The 18,558-nt window shown below is 44.4% G+C and overlaps 1 protein-coding gene across 1 annotated transcript in view; it reads left to right on the top strand.

Annotated features, from left to right (window-relative positions):
* The first annotated feature begins 14,059 nt into the window (after positions 1-14,059).
* Positions 14,060-18,558, top strand: part of ZMAT4 (zinc finger matrin-type 4) — a 2,296,526-nt gene continuing 2,292,027 nt past the window's right edge. Inside the window, exon 1 of the mRNA XM_085633137.1 lies at positions 14,060-14,188. The gene's annotated coding sequence lies outside the window, so the exon portion shown is untranslated. The remainder of the gene's footprint in view (positions 14,189-18,558) is intronic.

Raw genomic sequence — 18,558 nt, 5'->3', positions numbered from 1 at the left:
ATACAATCTAGTGGACAGCCTTACCTTGGATTCTGCTTAGTCCTTCCTTTTTGGACATCAACCTCATTCCCATGCATCTTCTCCCCTGCACAGCTTCATACTTGCAAGAGGCAAGGTATCTCACCCCATCATTCATTGGAAGAAGAAAGACAGTTGGTGGTGACACCATTTTCAGCAGTTTTATCTTGACTATTTTGGCAAAAGATGCAGAACCCATTTTCCAAGAAAATCAACTATTCTCCTTTTTCAATAACCAACACTTCTTTGGTGCAGATCTACAAGTCGCCCTCAACCAAGAACTCTTCTTCTTCTAGTAAGAGGCCATACTTGTCAATGGTATCTGAAACAGTCTTTATGAAGACTCTTGGAAAGATATAGGGCATAGGTTTTTCTACTGCCCTGTTCACAACAAGGATTTAGAGATCAAGCTTATCAACGGTCAAGGAGTTCTGGCTATAACGTTTGCAACCATAAGATGGAGGTCCTCATTACCAAAGTCATAGTAAATGAAGAGACACCATTTAGTGATTATTAAAAGTAAAAAGGTTGTTTTCTGGTTGAATGGAAGGATTCATTGGAGGGTGGCTCAATGTGGTGGCTACTCTTCATTGTAGTAGATGAAAAGTTTGCATTTTGATGCTGGGGCTCAAATAGGAAAGGAGCACATAGGGCAAAGTCACTATTAGAAACTGGGTTACTGGTTGACTGGCGGGTGAGCCCTGGTCAAGCAGCAACCACAATCCTTGTGAGGTGGTGGATAAAAAAGGCATGAGTTGTAATTCATGTTTGTAAAAAAAAATGGAAAAATTATAAACGTTAAGTCTGGTAGTCGGCACCCGTGCTACTCACAGCGCTAGCCACAGTCTTCTGAGCAAAACATTGGGCCCTGGCACTTCTTGTTTTAAAATTAAGCAATGCACACAGATTTTAGTGTGTGCCGCAGTGCGGGACAGTTCGCATTTCCATAATGAGGCTCCATATGTTCAATTGTTAATTCTCTTGAATATATTCTCAATTTGAAAAGTACACCGGAACGGGGCATAGTGTCTCTTCATATTAGGTAGGTACTGTACACGCTAAGTTGTTTTGTTTCATATTAACAAAGTGACGTGTTTTGCCTGACTTTATTTGGTAATTGCACTGCTTTATGTCTCTTGTTTATGTGAAATAAAATTATAATTATGATCAAAACCAGGCAGATGAAACGTTAGGTCTGCATGTCTAGTTTCAAACATCTTATTGGCATTCCCCACACATGTGTAGAGAGAGTATTTAACTCAGTGAACAATCTCAAAAGTAATTTGCTCGCATTCAGGCCACTCACACCCTGATTCACTGTAATAGTTCCAAAGTATGTTAAATATGTCCCCATGCAGGCGCTGCTGATGCCGAGACATAGTTATTAATAGAAAACATTTACACATTGTTTACTATCCTCTGCGCTACAAATCATGCTTCTTCAAGAGACACAACAGAAGTTTTGAAATCAAAGTAAATTGCGTGTGTGTTATGTGTTTTACACCAAACATGTTTTCCCCTTTCATCTACATTTGTGTTTATAGTCAGCAGTGAAGTGGGGAAGCCATGGGACTGGGTGCTAGCAAGAAAAATTGACCCTTTAACTGCTGTTGGAGAAGCAAATAGTGCAACAACAAAGTGATGGGTGGAATACTTAAATGAATCTTAGCAACTGCCCATGGGTCTCTGCCTCATTCCTGTCCATCGTTTTATTTGTATACTTCATTGCAATTAACCCCGGCGAGTAACTACGCTCCGTGAGCTGAGTTTATGTAGTTTTGCCTACTCCGCGTTCCATTGCGAACACGGAGTTCAGGCAAAACTACGACTCCGTGGCATAGCGTAGTTAGCCGGCCCCTCCAACCTCCCAAATGAGTTAAAACTAATTAAAAGGCACTTACCTGTCCCGTGGCTGTCTCCTCCTTTACATCGCCACTTTCCTGCCTCCTCCTAGCCATCCTGCTTCACTGATGACCCCTACGTTGTATGTCTTGCGAGTGTGCATGCACATGCGCAAGATGTACAACGAATGAGTTATTAGTGAAGCAGGACGGCCAGGAGGAGGCAGGAGAGCAGCGATGTAAAGGAGGAGGCAGCCACGGGGCAGGTAAGTGACTTTTAAATCATTTTTATTATTTTGGGAGGGGGGAGGGCGCGGAGTGTAGCATAGCGAAGTTCCACAGAGTTGCTTTCCAACTCCATGGAACTTCGTGTAGAGGCACTTCGCCTGCTCCGCCAAGAGTTAATTACAATGCCCTAAGTGTTATAGGTACACCCAGATGTGGGTTCCGTGCTAACTCTGCTACTAGAACCAAGCTACACCCAAATGATGAGCCCCCATCAGAGCGAAACGGGTCTTGGGTTGTGTAGGACTTGGCCCTTTTTGGCTAAACTCCCTAAACTTTTTGCTTTCCCCCTAGAACTTTTTAGGTCGACATTTAGTATACGGGTTTCCAAAGTGCTACCTACCAGACCTCGCTGGCCTAGCGCTTGCGTTCACGCGAGCAGCCGCCAATCACTGCTGCGCGCGCACCACTCGCGTGCTTGACACACAGCGCGTTCCGTCCTCGCGATCACGATCACTTTCGCTGTGATCGCGATCGCGATTACTTTCGCTTTCAGGGCCGCGCGGCCAATGCTTGTTAAATCCTGATCTTGAAGACGTTCACATGGTTAAAACTCTGCATATTGCGCTGTATTGAGTTGCAACAGTTCACAGTAAAATGCCCAGACGAGATCTTAAGCCAGGACCTTAACTAGGGTCCATTCACAAAAGTGCAACATAAATGAAGATGTGCAAGTAAAAGTATGAATTGGGGGAAAATATGTGCAAAAGCACAACTTGACGATGGCACTTTTTGTGCAATCACTAGCATTAGATGCTGCCAAGTAGGCACATTGATCTGAACTTTTGCCCCTGACACATGCGTTGTTCTGAAGGCCATCGGTCTGAATCACAGCAAGGCAGACTCCGTACTCCACCCTACTGAGAACCGTATCATAAAATGGGTAATAGTAACGTCTTTTATTTACAGCACTTAAACTGAAAAAGTGTGGAATGAAACACTATCAAAAGTGTATTTTATTACAAACACCTTTTAAACATTTCAAAACTGTTGCTCCTACACAAACTTACGATTTGTCGTATGCATCCTTGACAAGCGCTGGCCATTTGGCACTTTATATACGTGTGCCATTTTCATATGGGCAATATCACATACAAATAAATCTGGGAATCTCCTGCTTCACTTCTGTGAATCAGAACATCCTATGGTACATGGTATTGTTGTAGGTAGTCTTGTTTGCATAGTTTGCCTGTGGCCACTCCCTCAGCTTTTGAAATGCATTTAGTGCTGTTCACTGTTCGTCCCTCTTTGAGGACCCATTCTTCTAGTCCGTCGTATTAGCAGCATTTGCACCTTACACACACATCGAGAATTGCTTGTGCATGTTCACAGTTTGGCAAGCCCATATTAAGCTTTTCCTTACACCACCCCTCCTCCCCCCCACATGGGCTGTGCCTCACCTTGCAGTAAACAAAAAAGCTCAATGATGCAACAGGCACTGGCCGCGACCTAGTACCCTTTTCCTCACACCTTCAATCTGTTTTGAGTCCCTGCACCCGATACCCCCATGCTCTCCATCAGTGTTTTCTCCCGTCCCACCAACGATAAAAACAAACATTTGCAATGCACTAGGTCTCGAATTTAGGCGAGTTTAAGCTATTGGCATTGTAAATGACCATGCCATTTATTTCTGTTTTAAAAACGAAAACAAAAATAAAAGGCATTGTTATTTGCAATCTCAATAGCTGAAATTCATGTAAATGCAAAACCTATTGCATTGCAAATGCTTGTTTCTGACATGGTGTTGCCAACTTGGATGCTTTGAACACTTTGCCACAGTGTCAAAGTGTAAGTGTTCCCTGTACAAAGTAATGGTAATTGGTTGTCCATGATTGGTGTGTTTGCCTTACTAGTAAAGTCCCTAGTAAAGTGCACTGTGTGTGCCAGGGCTAGTAATGCAAATGCTACTAATGAGCCTGCAGCACTATTTGTGCCACCCACCCCAGTAGCCTTAAAAAGGGAACTCAGGCCTGCAATTGCAGGGCCGGCGCGCAGATTGAGAAACTGCCATGTTGTTCTGTCAAGTGCACTCACTTGCCAGACCCTACTCTTCCCTTTCTGTGCACCTCAGACACCCCTTTGGTAGGTGTGGGGTACCCCCTGGACCAGGTGTAGTGCATTTGAAAGGTAGGTCATGTACTAAGGTGTGTGTCATGTCCTGACCGTGAAATAATCTCCATTTTGTTTCTCACTGTTGAAAGGCCATCTTGCCCATAGGACAGAATGGGGAGGCTGGGTAAAATGTTTTCCAGCCTATCTTCCCAAAGGATTACGATGGAAAGGTGAAGTTTAGTATGCCTGAACTCACAATGTAATAACACATCTTTTTATGTAGGTGGTTTTTGCATTGTGTGCTCAGAAGCCACTCTTTTAGAAGTGACTGCATTTTTGTGCTCTGACATTTCTGTGTGTCTGTGCTTGGCTGTGGTTTGACTGTCTGGATTTGAAAGTGATAGCATCTGGGAAATGTCTTGACCAAGCGGAGGAGCTGAAACAGCAACAGGCTGACCTGCATCTGGAATGTAGGGGGAGGAGAACCCCTAGAGGTGAAGAGGCCTGGGCTGCTGCTATAAAACAATTGTCCCATCTCCTGCTGAGTGATTGAGAATGCAGACTCCCAGGTGTCACTGATTGGGAGGCACCCAGAACTGGTTTGAACAGGGGTCAGTGCCCACGGAAGCACAAAGACTTTAAAGCCATTGAGGGGTATAACTAAGAGAACTGAAGCCCCTGAACTTTGGAGAATGTCTTGATCAAGATTGAACAAGACTATAGCTACTTTGTGGTCAAGAGGACCTTTGCCAAGGATGAAACAACTGAAGAGACTGAAGGATAGGACTGCTCTTGCTGTGTGATCTGGGGCTGGCCTGCAGTTTGCTGATTCAACCAAGGAAAGGCTAAAGGGACTTTGCGGTGTGCTGTGTTCCCCTGCTTGAAGGACTTTGCTGTGTGCTGTGTCCTGAAGTAACTATCCCCAAGGGCCTGAGGTGAGCTGGCTCCCTGTTGCGTAAACACAGGAACATAAAAGTTTCCAAAGAAGACTTTCAGATATGCGGTGTATATGTGCTCTGTCTAGCCTGAGGTCTTCGTAAGTTGTGCCCTGTGATCGTGGCACCTGGAGTCCAAGCAACTTTCAGATACGCTGTGTGCGTGTGCTCTGTCTAGCCTGAAGCCTCCGTGAGGATTTGCCTTGTTATCGTGTGCACCGGAATCCGAGTCAGTCTCATCGACACTGTGGGCATGTGCATTGTGCACCATGAGACCTTGGTGAGGATTCGCCTTGTTATCGTGTGCACCTGAATCCAAGTGAGTCTCCACGCAGTTGTGTGCAGGTGCGGTGTGCACCATGAGACCTTCGTGAGGATTTGCCTTGTCATCGTGTACATTGGAGTAAAGGGAGTCTCAGTGGCGCTGTGCGCGTGATCTTCGTGCAGCTGGAGACTTGTGTGTGGAGTGCCCAGTGATCGTGCACCCCGAGTGAAGGAAGATTCAGCGACACTGCGTGCGTGTACTTTGTGGCAGCCTGAGATCTTCGTAGTTGAAGCAGCACGGACCGGCAGTCCCGGAGGAGCTGAGTTGCCGGCCCTAGCTGCCGTTGCCATTTCACAAAGCTGCATTGGAGGCCCAGCCGCTGAATGAGGAGAGGAGAGTGAGTTCGCACTCCCAGGTAACGTGTGTTGACTCTTGGGGCGGGACACGGGCTTGGAGGGAGACGCTCTCGGCCTCTCTCTTGTGTTGGCAGCGCGAGCCTCTGCTTCGCCTCGTGTTGCGTACCATATCGCTAAAGGAGTGGTGGTACAGGGGCCGGAGTTCGAAGCTGCACTTTGGGATTACATCGTACTGTGTAGGGGGCAACTATGAGAGGCGGAGAGACCGCCTAAAGCCCGGTGATCGGTCCTGAGTGATTTACGCATTATTCCATTTCTGAAGAACGGAGAACCTGATTGTCGTATTACAAATTGCATCATTTCTGTATAACGGAGTACCTGATAAGAGTATTATGCATTGCGTTATTCCTGCATACGGACTACCTGATTAGTGTATGACGCAATGCATTGTTTCTGAATAACGATCTACCTGATTAGCGTACTGCGCATTGAATTTCTCCTGCATAACGAATTACCTGATTAGTGTATACGCATTGCCTTATTTTTGCAGAACGACATTTCTGGTAGTTGTATTACGCATTGCATTATTTGATCTTACAAAGTGCCTGATTGTTGCGTTACGCATTGCATTCTTTTCATTGCAGAGTGTCTGATTGCTACGTTACGCTTTACAGTATTGTTACATTGCAAAAGTATCTGATTCTAGCATTACAACTGTATGATATTATTTTAGGAGTACAGGAGAATGATTAGAAGTGTTCATTGATATCGCCAGAACTTACAAGGGCTGGCTGGCCTAACAACCGGCCAGGTGAAATATTACACAACCTCATATGTTGGTTTTATATTGTGTAGTATTATCGTATATCTTTTTACATAAAGTTTATACTCGTTTTATAAAACTCGTGTGCAGTCTATTTGTGGTGTCATCATTGGATTATTGTGAGAGTGGTTGCGAATACTTTACACATTTGCCTTGAAGATAAGCCTGGCTGCTCGTGCCAAGCTACCGAGGGGGTGAGCGGGGCTATCTAAAAAGGCGACCTTTGTTTCCCTGACGTTGGAACGCGGGTCGCTACTTGGTCTAAGGTACCTACCTCAGCCAACCAAGGATCCCGTGTCTAACAGGTTGCTTGTGTTTTGGTTAAGGGAGGACCTAGCCAGGCAGGTCAGGCTGCATTGTACCTATTGGAGCAAGGTCAAGACTGATTTACATATGCTTCTTCACATAACACTATGCACGCTTTGCACCTCTGGTTTCCAATAATTTAGACTAACGCTCTTAACGGTCTAGTTATTATACTGAACCCACCATTTTTCCTTTTTTCCCCTCTTTGCACCACCTGAAAACAGTATTTGACTATCCCTCGGTCACATACAACAGGACCAAACCCAGGTACACATCGGGTGTCTCTGACCCTGGTGATGGGACTCAAATTATTCTTAGTTTCCTCTCTATAATATTATTATATTTGTATTATAGCCCTGATGTACTCTGCTGTCATGCTTAGAGCACAAGCCAAAACATGTGTTGGCAAGTGGAAAGTCCAAGCATAAGGGCAAATTTTGAATTTTGTATAAAGAACTGTTGATACCACGACCTTGAAGCCAGAAAATGTTTTGAGTCCTCAGTGAACCCTTTTTTGATGGACTGGGATGTGGCCCAAATATTCACCAGTGGATGTGATTACTTCAATCGTTTCATCCATCACTTTCTTTTTTTGTAGTCTTCGGGGGAGTAAATTCAGCAACTATCAGTGTTCAATGAACCTCTCAGGGCTCTGGGCCCTGATGCCGCTGCAACTGCTGCAGCAGCAGTAGGTATGCCCCTGCTGATAGTGTGCGCCCTGAAACATGCATTGTGAAGGACCAGCCTTTAATTCCCTTTCTTGAATGTCCTACATTTTAACAGAACAAACTTGTGCAAGCAGTTTGGGCTTTCTGTGAGGTCTTGTGGTTACCGTTAATGGGTTAGGCAGTTTGCTTAATGATGCAGCACTTTTAACAATTCCAATGTATGCACATGTTTGGTTATTAATTGTGCCATCTACAACCTTACTCCACTTGTGCATATAAACCATGTTTTAAAGGTCCTCAGTTTCGGTGGGAGAGACTAAGCTATCAACTTTGCATCCAAGAGTGCCAATCCCAAAAACCAGCTCACCCTTTTCACCTCTTTGTTGGATCCGAATTGTCAGACCTGGGATCCTTTGCATGGTTTCCCAACAACTTGAAAAGGTTGTGTCCTGCCTCCACACAAAGAGCTGCAGGAAGAAGAACTGCTGTGCCGCTGAAAGGACTGTCACTCTGCTGGACTGTTGCTCTGAAGGACTGCTGCCCTGCTGTGCTGACCTGCTGACTGCTGCCTCTTCCCTGGGTGAGTAGGACTGGACCTGTATCTATTGAACCCAGACCACCATAGTGACTTCAAGGGCTAGTTTGCTGACATCCTGACTTGTGCCTCAGGGACAGTATGCTCTAACAACTTGGATCCCAGTTTCTAGGCTCTGCCATTGGTGAGTCCATCCTGCCAACTGGTGGCTCCTAGTCCTGGACCCTATGAAGTAGGCCTAATATATTTTGACAGCCTCTGTGGCCCAGCAGAACCAACAAATCTCCTCTGCAGCATTGAGCGAACTCACACATCGCTGCTGTTGCATGGCTCTTCTCCATCACAAAGACCTTCATTGCCTTCACAGCCTCTTTAGAACCAGCACTGCATGATTCATTCTCGGTGCAGGTCCTCACATCCCTCATCAATGCCAGCCTCAACAATGATGCCAAACTCCACATTGAAGTTTCACAGCTCCTCAGAACCGATGCATCGCCCAGACTGAACAACGCTTTCACAATGATGAACTTTGCATCAAAAGCCCTCGTCAATGGGATCCTCGATGACGATGCAGACCCTGACACTGCAGTCTTGCCTCATCTTGGAAACAATACATTGCTTCAGCTGCGCAACCCTTCTTCGACATGGACCCTTGCAACGGCCTGCAAGCCAGCATTTAATGTACTCTGTTCAGGGTGGAAACCAGGTCCCTGTAGCTGGCCGGCACTCCATCATGGTCGGCCTGAACTTCTGCCTTTGTCCCGTCCACCATGAACAGATACCCACAGTTGGTGCTTTTGGTGTTTTTTTCACTAAAACCTTCAAAAATGCATATCTCTGGTTCAACTGACTATATTTTTTTTGTTTTGGTCTTGTGTTATTTATTAAAAATCACTCTATTTGCTAATCTGGTGTGGGGTTCTTTTTCTGGGGTATTTTCACTTTATTTCGGTTTGAAGTGTAGCACAAATACTTTACACTTTGTCTCTAAATTAAGCCTAACTGATTTTTGCCAAGCAACCAGAGTGTTGAGCACACATTAATTTAGGGTTGGCTCGTTCCTCACCCTGACAAGGGTTGTGATTGCTGCTTTACCAGGGCTCACATCCCAGTTAACCAACAACCCAGGTTATTACACTGGTCAAAACAATCCAAAGCAGGCCTGGCTCCTGAAATTTTTATTTGGGGGGGCCAAGGGTGCATTCAGATGTGCCACTGCGGGCCCAATTTGTCACTTATATTTCTAGCAAGGTCTGCTTCAGGGCCCTCCTTTATCTCTCCTTACTTTTACAAGGGCCAGTAAAACGCATTATTTTCTTTCCAAATCTTTCTGAATTTTACCTCTATCAAAAAGTGTATTCCCATGTAATGTCCCTTGGGAAGAGGACGTTTCTGAGGTGGGAGTATCAGGCAAGTGCCACTTTTCGGGCTCTCCCTCATGACCTCTTCCTCGGATTCCCTCACTACCACCCTACACCAGTGCCCTTCATCTCTCCGTAGCCCCTCCCCCAATGACCTCCTTCTTGGATTCCCTCACTGCCAACCTCCACCAGTGCCCCTCATCTCTCCGCAGCTCCTCCCCCTAATGACCTCCTCCTCGGACTCCCTCACTGCCACCCTCCACCAGTGCCCCTCATCTCTCCTTCCCCCCTTCCCCTCATGACCTCCTCCACAGATTCCCTATCTGCCACCCTCCGCCAGTGCACCTCATCTCCACATAGCCCCTCCCTCTCATGACGTCCTCATCGGATTCCCCCACTGCCACCCTCCTCCAGTGCCCTTCATTTCTCCGTAGCCCCTCTTCCTCATGACCTCCTCCTCAGATTCCCTTACTGCCATACTCCACCAGTGCCCATCATCTCTCTTTAGCCCCTCCCCTCATGACCTCCTCCTGTGATTCCCTCACTGCCACCCTCCAACAGTGCCCCTCATCTCTCCATATCCCCTCCCCCTCATGACCTCCTCCTCGGATTCCCTCATTACCACCCTCTGCCAGTGCCCCTCATTGCTCTAAAGCCCCTCCTCCCATGACCTTCTCCTCGGATTCCCTCACTGCCATCCTCTGCCAGTGCCCCTCATATCTCTGTAGCCCCTCCCCCTAATGCACTCCTTCTCAGATTCCCTCACTTCCACCCTCCAACAGTGCCCCTCATCTCGCCATAGCCCCTCCTCCAAAGTATGTAAACCAGTCTCCAGGGAATGTAACATTAACCAATGAGGATTACAAGGTGTATGTCATTCTCTGTAAATGTCGGAAATTTTTTGTGGGAAGCACAATAAGAGCTTTAAAGATCAGGATCAGCGAACATCTACGAGCTGTAACTCAAAATTATATGCGATATCCGATTGCTGAACACATAAATACATGCGATAAACAAGAAAGAATAAGTCATTTACCTTCTTTGGAATTGAGCATGTGACAAAGGACCCATGGGGAGGTAACCGAGAGCTCAAATTACTCAGACATGATGCCAAGTGGATAATGCACTTGAGGGCAGTGGAAGACGGTTTGGATTTTGACCAGGAACTGCAATATTTCCTAGGGAGTTAATTTTATTAGGCATGCTACTGATGGAATTGGGTGCTTTTCTGTATAAGACCTATTGAATGATTAATATAGAAATTGACAATGAGATTTAAACATCTACAGTAAAACTGGATAGAAGAATTTGCATATTATAATGACAATCTTTTAAAAGGAAAAAGTCCTTAGGTGGAGCGATTTTATTGTTCCACAATGATGCAAATAGATCTGTGAAGTCCAGGCATATATTTTAGAGGATATTAGCTTTCTTTGTCTGTGATGGTGCGCTGATTCTGTTTGGCACCGATAGTTTCATTTTATTATAAAGAAAACTATAATTTTTATTCTTTTCATAAAGTATATTTTTGAAAGATATAAATCAATCTTAATTTTGCAGGAAGACAATCTCTGTCAAATCATCATTATAGGGGTGTTCTGTTTACGAGCTAGATATTAGTCCAAGATGGCGCCTGTAAAAGTTTGTTTGGCGTCATAGTCTGATTTCAATATTGAAATTGTAATTAACAAGTAGATAATACAAATTATCTTGACCTTTAATCGGGTAATTGCGAATTAACACGGGACTTTTATTTGCCGTTGTTTGCCTATTTTTTCGTATAATAAAATTAATTCTATTTGGTAGATTGGTAGATTTAGAGTCTATATTATATTAGGATTCTATTGTTGACCCGTTTTGTGGAAATTACATCAGTCCAAGACGGCGCCTGTAAATTTATCAAGTAAGGTGATTCAAGTCCGTTTTTGTTTTTCATGATGGAAATAAGAGGTAGGAATCGTAAGAGGTTGTGACCTGTATTCGGGCACTCGACGTGGGATATTCATTTTTGAATGAGGTAAGGAGTAGAGCTCTTGGGAGATTCGAATAATTTTTGTAAAATGTGGATCAAGAGCTTAGTAGGTTATAATTACACTTTTCTTCTTTCGTATTTTAGATATTTACCGCACGATAAAATGCAGGAATTGAAGGAGATTCTATGATCCATAGATACCTTTAGTTACGGCATGGATATACCCGCGATGAATGTTTAACGGGGACATAGCTTGAGAAACAGTATAAAGACCTCCATTAAAATAAAGGATAACGGAGGTAAGCGGGTTGAAATTAAACACAGTACTACTTATATTGCAGTTGCTGTTTAAAGGTTAAATACCGGCTTTTTATCCACACTGGTTAATTCCGTGATGCTCTTGCTTAACTCCTTAGGTCTCTCCTCTACTTTTAGAATTACTCGTTTGACAGGTATGAAAAATTGTATATATGTAATTAGACTCTCAGCACCTTATGCACAATGGGTGTTTTTTTGTGTGTTTATTGAGGGAGCACTATCAGGAATCTCAGCCCACATCAATAGTTCAAATTTGTTATAGTTTCTTGGGACATTCAAGCACATATGATGAATTACTTTGTAATAAGAGAATGTTTTGTAAAAAAGCATTTTATAATGGGGTTGATAACCACAAAGTCTGATGTATGGAAATGTGTGCTGCACTGGGTATATAAGACTGCAACCTACTTTTAACATAGTGTTAAAATATGTATTACAAATTTTTTATTTTTTATTGTATTTTTAGCCCTGATGAAGTCGCAAGGGTAATCCCATTGCGAGGAAACGCGTTGGCTTGTGGCTAAAGAGAAATAAAAGAGAACACACCGAAGAACGGAAATATTGAGTTCATTCTATCTTTCAATGGATAAATACACATTTGTGTTGTGATATTGTGGTGTGTGCCTTGGAAATTAGTGAATTGTGTTTCTATCAGTCCATGGATTGGTAATTGGGGAAAGTAGGGTGTGTCTCCCCTTTTCAAGGGCACCGCAGTAATAAAGCAGTATGTAAAATTATAGTGCAATTCATGCGAGCGCCATAAACCAACACACCCATTAGTAGTAAAAAGAGGATTACAAGGTGTAGGAATCAAATGTCATCCATACTGGTGGGCAGTATATTTTAAGAGGGTTTGGACTGGAGAAACACAAACTCAGGATTTAAAGAGTACTCCAGTGCTTGGGCGTTGGCTTTAGTAATACAAATGTGTATCTGGCCAAACAGACTCCTTTTAGCAACATCAGAATCATGAAAGACCTGAGAAGTTCTAACTGTATCACAACACAAAGAAAGCTACGTTCTAACTATACCATTCAGGTTTGCAAGCAGGGCTTTGATTACAGTTCATAGGTCACTATCCTATGACAGGACTGTAACTACTTAACTGCTAGTAACACAAGAATCTCTGTGACAATGGCAGTAACCCACTAAGCTATCCACATAAAAAGCAGTTTATCTGCATTTCAAAACTACCATCAGACAAAGGATTCCTCGCCAACAGGATCATTAATCACCAGATTTATCAGGACATTTTTTTATTGTAAATGAAACATACATAAAGTATATCTCTTGCTGGGCCTTCCCTGATTTTAAAAAGAAGAACAACTAGCCAGACATTCTCTTACCTGCTGGCTCGTTGTCACAGCCGATCTGATAAGCAGCTGCATGGACAGGAAAGGCGAATCTGGATAAACAAACTTTTTTTCTCCAGTGTGGAATAGAAAAGGAAATATCCAGGCAGCAGAACGGTTAAGGTTACAGTTAAGGTTGCCCGGTGCCAAAGAAAGGATGTGTCCCTTCCCCTGACCCAATTGTACCTGCACGATATTTTGGGATACGTTCTTACAAAATCACAACTTTTTGAGGCATATTTACTCTGGTCTGACGACGTCAACACGAAGTCTGCCGCCTATCCTCAGGGCCTTTCAGGCCTTCACGTCAGTCGTTCAGCAGACAAGCTTTTGAAACCATTGATTTACCTGTGCACCTGTTCCATTATCTGCCAAAGTAGAACGAACTTGCAAAGTGGCCCGCGATAGAATTTATTACTGTATATATCCCATACATTAATTTTTGTCAGACTCCAGAACAACTCTTATTTATTGATTGGATGACATGCAAAAAAAGATTGGCATCACTAAATGGATATTGTGCAAAGTAGTACATGATACAAATTATTCACACCCGCGTTTCTCCGAAAAACAGAACGCGTCACTGGCTGACTATGCGCTTTCTAAAGGCGCCAGTGCGCAGTTAGAGACTTGATTCACGCCAGTCAGCGCACAATTAGAAGAACGATTTTACCATTATCTCGTAATTCATCCCCTGCCTCTGGTGTTGGGAAATTGAAGTCAAGCAGCTCGCAGATAGCTCTGTTCTCACCCCCTGCGAACCACGAGCCCCGTTAGCTGTCAGCGGAACACTCAATTAATTTTCTGATGTCTCAGATAATAGTAGGAAAGCAGATGAGGGAAGCTTTGGTACCCAATCCCGAATGACCGAGGTAGATGGGCAGCCAATGAGCTGCGCATGGGGTGGGGCTTCTGCACAGTCTGAAAAAATCCTAACTGCGTTGCTTTTCAGTGCACTTGCTTTTGGCTGCTGAGGGATGTGGCCGCAGGGAGTCCCGAGGACGCTGTAATCTTATAACTCCAGCCCGCGTCTGCCCTTGTCAACAGCATCACCTGCTCGGCGCTGCGTCCTTAGAGCAAAGCCAAGCCTGCAATTCCAAGGTACTTCGCGAACCTCATTGTTAATCATTATTTCCTTCAGGTGGCTTCCCTGCAATGACCTACAGTGCTCTCCCAGAGAGGCAAAAGTTTTCCATGCACCTCAGAGAAGTCCAGGTACGCTGGAGCGATCTGACTGAATATACATTTAATGCGTGAATGTCATTTTTGTATTTAATGTGAAGTGCAGTTCAATGCAGCTTTGTACGTGCTATGCACTGTGCATGGTTGTAGGGCGAAAGGTGCTCTCGTTGGTGTCTGGAAAGTGCACTTAGCGGGGGTCCCTTGTGCTACCAGTGCTAGGATGAGACGCGTGTCTGTCGCGGATGCCTTGCTCTGTCTGACCTTTCTTGAAATCTGCCCTGCACCCGAAGCGCGCGCTGAGCGCCGCACAGGCTTTTCGGCATGTCCCCGTACAATAAAATGTAAGTAATGTAATCCCAGTATCCCCCAGCAGCCTTGCAGGCTGCGCGCGCCTTGGTGCAAAACGATGCCACGAGCAGAGTCTGTAGGGTCCTTGGAGGGCACACCCGCCCTCTAGGAATGCTCGTTTGTGTTATGAAGATAGACACACGCGTAATGCTGGTCTGTGCTGAGCACGTGTTGTTCAGCTACCGGAAATGGGCAGTTGTGCGTTTGCGTGTTAAAGTTTTCGGTAGTACTGTGTGGATGTGTCAGCAAAGTGCGTTGGTGACGCAGCCATCACCATTCGCCTCATACTGACGCGTGCGTCGTTCTCTTCCCTGGCACAGTGCCTATGTCTCCATACTGCTATTCGGTGTCGTGCCATCCAGCACCTGTGGCAAAGCTATGAAGATACCCACACATGTATACACACAGGTCTGCTCACTCTTTACGCTTGCGCTGTTGTGATGAATTCCCCTTATGTTAATGATTTTTTTTAGGTGGATGTTGGGTGATACTTAAGAAATCTACACTATGATCTTTCATGGGGCGATGACTGATGCCTGGAGATAGTGGCCTCTACCCCCGTTGAACGACGGCCAAAAGCATTGAAACAACTTTGTTGCAGCTTACACATGGCCTCTACCCTTCCTCTTGGCACTGTATGCATCTAGTTTTAGTAGTGATGAGAATAACAGAATACTCCAAAGTCAGAGAGCCAAAAACAACCGTAGTAAACACCACTGATAGTACCACGAATCAAATGGTGTTCATATGGAATTTTAAAAAACACACTGTACACATCAGCTATTGCACAAAATGAGGGTACATATGTACTGGGTTACAGATGGCACAATATTCATAAAGTATATTTTTAATATTTCATACTTTTGTACGATTGGCAATTTTAAAGTGTAGCTTTTAAGCTGCCAGGATAGCTCAGTGAGTTGCAAGGTGCTTTGGACATAAGCGTTGTTTATAGCTGGTCACCAGTTCAAACACCGTCAAAGCTGACTCAGAATTCAATTTTTCAGAAGTCAATAAACTCAATACCAATAAACAGTATAATAGTAACATCTGTCGGCTACTGCGCGCAGTAATTGCAAAAATGTGCCATGAAGCTCTACAAAAAAAATGTATTCTCTGGAGTAGCCGTTTGGTGTGAATTGAATTTAACCCAGTGTCTATTTTTGTTGGTATCTGTTTTGAGTGTGAAGTCACTGGCTTTTACAAATTGTAAAAAGTCTTCCCATGATATTAAAGAAAGTCTGATGTCTACACTGAGCAGTTTGAGATCATTTTGTATTTCTGCCGATGAAGATAAAGAGTTTACAACAACTTTCAACATAATGTTTCTCCTCTGGCGCGTTACATTTTAAAGGTGAAATAATACCCGCCAGCTCTGGAAATGAATATGTAAAACGTCTGCAGGAATATTTGCATTTCAATTTGTAAAGGCAGACAGGTAGCTCAGAGCTCTGACTGGTTGCCAAGACGGAGTTTAGAAGCTCGTTCTCATAAGCAGCTGGTTCAAGTCCCCATGCTGTGTGACAAGCAGTTTGCAATCTGCCCCTCGCTGCTTTACTTGTTGCTTGGAAGTTTTAACTTTAGAGCTGATTTCTGGGAACATTGCTTCTGTCTGTAAGTGTTCTATGGGGCATTCACATTTAGGAAGAAGCCAGTGACCTAATCCATATACTGAAAGTAGCCATCAGTGGTTTGGGGGAATCAGTGGTTTTTGGGGGATTGAGGAGGGGAGTCACTGCTATGCACATACCTTTTTGATGTACAATGTTTGCTCTGGCAGCTCGGGCTGGACTGTTGTTCCCATGAGGCACAGGGTCAAGACTGATTTGCATATGGCCAGGTCTAAACTGGGGTGGCATAGTGACCAAAAGAATGATGGATTTAACCCAGATCTCTTGACTGGGGGTGAATGTTTTGATTTGTTCTGCATTCCGTCCATCAATTGTGTTTCTTTTGCTGTTCCATAAGTTGGTATGAAACCTTCTTGGTTGGGTATTTCAGCAAGATACAACAACTATATTATACAGCACTTCAAGTCTTAATTCTGTTGTTTCTTGGCTATATAAATTAGAGGTATCACTATTGTTCAACTTTATGTTACTCGATATACTGAACATCGAAGGATGGAAGGCTGAGTTGGTCTTACCAAGATCTAAATTCTTGACCAGCAGATCTTATCAGATGTCATCAATGGGCATTGAACCATGGAGAAATCTTTCAGACAAAATTATAATTGAATCAAAATATATAAGCTCTTTAAGATCAGCACAATCACATCATATTGAGGCACGTAAGCAAACCTATGACGTCAGAATGTCCAAACTAGTAAGGGACAGATTTACAAGCCCGCTGCGTCACCAGTACATCACTTTTTGTGACATACTGGTGACGCATGTTACTGCTCCATATTTACAAGGACAGGAAAAGCCACCCTGCGTGGCTTTTCCTGTCATTGTATATAGTGCTCCTTTACACCAGCACTTTGGTGAAAGGGGCGTTCCATGGGTGTTGCTGTGGGTGTTCCCACGCAACACGCATGGAACAAGACACATTTCCAGATTTACGAGGAATCGTAAATCTGGAAATGCGTCTGAATGCTACGCCACCCTAGGGCTGGCGTAGTGAGGAGCAAAGAGGAGAAATGTTTTAATTTCTCCTAGTTTTTTACTCTTTCAATGCGTGCTGCATTCTACAGAACGCATTGAAAGAGGAAAATGCCTGTAGTGATTGTTTTTGTGCAGGAAGGTGCCCCTTCCTGCACAAAAAAAATCTCCCCATGACACAGGCATCCTTGGACGTTAGTCGTCCGTCCTGGAAACCATACCTCGGTGGATGGTGAGGCGTTAGGTTTACGGAGCGTTCCACAATACGGAATCGACACTATAATATTAGTGCTCTCCCACCTTGGTCTCAATTTCACCACAGCCTATGAGGGTTGTGTTATTTAACTTTTGGTACCACACATTTTCAGGGTGCTGTACGTGTGGCCACCATTGATACCTCCTCGAGGTTGTGACCACCACCAAAAAAGTGTAGGTAGCCTTATTTTTGGTCCTGAAGAATTGTTAATTAATAAATTACCAGGCAAGAAACATGTTGATCCTTTTAGCACATTAACTCATACACCTAAAGGTGAGAATGTGCGTTTCACTTTGGTTTTAATCAGGATGGTGACCATGCTTTATTAAAATAGTTTGAAGTGGATCACCTATCCCTGTTTTAGTTCACTCGTTTCACATCTCACATGCACCTACACTAGTTAGTAGAAGGAACCCCTTACTCACCTCACCTATCGGCATTGGAAGAAAAGATCTCCATTAGGAAGGCCCCATTTGGGTGCCTGATCGGGCATTGCACCGCCGGCCCGATAAGGAGCAAGACCCAGTGATGAAGCAAGACAGACACTTGTTGGGTGTGTGAGGGTCTTCTTTTCCATAAGGAGTGATCTTCTCTCCTGCGTACTTCAACACCTTCACCTTGGCACCTCTTTGTTATCCTACCAAACCCTGCGATACCCCTAGGAACTGCATACCTCTTCTGTTTTCACAGGCATCCTTGCACCATGGTGCAAGGGTGCCTGCGCCGGCGCATGGCAGCAGTTTGTGTGCCAGCGCAGGGGAGAGCACAGGAATGCAACTTATTATTGTAAATATGTTGCAGTCCTGTGCTTTGGAAGTACCGCAGCATGGTGCAGCCAAAGGGCTTGCGTTGCTGCACTGTGGCACTTCCTTGTAAATCTGCCCCTAAGTATTTGCATCCAGCCTGACCAGTGGCTACAAATCATGCCCCCCTTGGAGTCTTTCTTTTTGCAGAAAATTACACAGGGTGAAAGGAGCAGGATAAAAGTGCTTGCAGGGGAAGAGGACTGCATCAGTTAAGAGTGGCCTTTCAATATAGGTCTGTTTCCATCCACGTTGTACACTCAACAGTAATAGTGTTGT

Source organism: Triturus cristatus, chromosome 11 (assembly GCF_964204655.1).
Source record: "Triturus cristatus chromosome 11, aTriCri1.1, whole genome shotgun sequence".
Lineage (NCBI taxonomy): Eukaryota > Metazoa > Chordata > Amphibia > Caudata > Salamandridae > Triturus > Triturus cristatus.
The sequence above is the reverse complement of the archived record's forward strand: the minus strand, read 5'-3'. Positions and strand labels throughout refer to the sequence as shown.